We start from the raw sequence: 1,119 nt of genomic DNA on the forward strand, positions 1-1,119 counted from the left end.
CGTCTCTGAGCGAGGTTTAGGGGGAGTGGACCGCGTTCAGCGCTGCGTGGCCGCGGCGATCGAGTGCGGGCGCGATCGGAGCGCGTGAGCCGGTGCGCGCGGGACGTGGCGAGTGGCAGGTGGGTGCGTTTGAGCGCGGCCCGGGATGTCGGAGCTCGCGGGTATAAGGTCCACACCACCCCTGTGTAATCGCTGAGGAGGACGAGTTCGTGCTCGTGGTGAATAACAAAAAGTCCCGTACGTGCGAGGGGGGGGGGGGCGTTTGTGCGTCGGCAATCCTTCTGTGTTCTTCCTCCTCCACTCCGGCCATGTCTCCGGTGATCGTCGTGATCCGGTGGGTCGGTTTTGGCAACAACACTAGCAGCAGCAGTTACGAGCAGGCGGTTGCGGCCTGACTTGGCGGCTCTTCCTTTTTGTTTTGTGTTTGAATCAGATTTGGTGGTCTCGATTTTACAGGCATGTGTTGATCTTGGTCTTGTTCTGTATGCAGGTAGGGTACACTTGATGTTTCATGTTTGGTGAAAGAAAAGGAGCTTCCTATGTTGATTTCAGGCAAGACATACATTCTGCCATGCATTAGTAGATCAATTGCTTCTTTGTGTAGGGGAACGATTAGTGATTGAATCTCTCTGTCTCGTTTCTTGATTATCCAATTAATTTACCCTCATCTATGCATAAATTGGTCCGATTGAGTTATGCCATTTTTTTAATAATCTATATTGGTTCTATATATGACTAGAACAATATGATACGATGCACATCGGTCCGCTTTACTGGCAGCTATCCTTCAAGATTGAGGGGAGGCACTCTTGTAGACCTGCTCAATGTTCGAGGAGATACGGCTGACTAAACAAGGTTATTTTAAAGTTCTGTGTGGTTCTTTGAGCTGTCACAAAAATATCATGATTATCTTTTAGCGAATACAAAGGTGTTTATAACTTCATAAGCAAAGACATGTAGTGTTGCTTGTATATTGAGAGATACTACAGGAATTGACACACTCATAGCTTTTTTTCACATGTAACAGGCTAGGCGGGGCGGTCGATTTGCAGCGGGGCGGCGTGAGGGATATCTCGTTTGGAAGAGCAGGTGGAGTACAAGGTCGCGTCGAGGTCCAAT

At 49.1% G+C, this 1,119-nt stretch overlaps 1 long non-coding RNA gene across 1 annotated transcript in view; it reads left to right on the forward strand.

Moving 5' to 3' along the window:
• LOC119347926 overlaps positions 1 to 679 on the forward strand; it is a 3,229-nt gene extending 2,550 nt beyond the window's left edge. Inside the window, exon 2 of the long non-coding RNA XR_005168597.1 lies at positions 491 to 679. This is a non-coding gene — a long non-coding RNA (uncharacterized LOC119347926). The remainder of the gene's footprint in view (positions 1 to 490) is intronic.
• The last annotated feature ends 440 nt before the right edge of the window (positions 680 to 1,119 follow it).

Source organism: Triticum dicoccoides, unplaced genomic scaffold (genome assembly GCF_002162155.2).
Source record: "Triticum dicoccoides isolate Atlit2015 ecotype Zavitan unplaced genomic scaffold, WEW_v2.0 scaffold7970, whole genome shotgun sequence".
Classification (NCBI taxonomy): Eukaryota; Viridiplantae; Streptophyta; class Magnoliopsida; order Poales; family Poaceae; genus Triticum; species Triticum dicoccoides.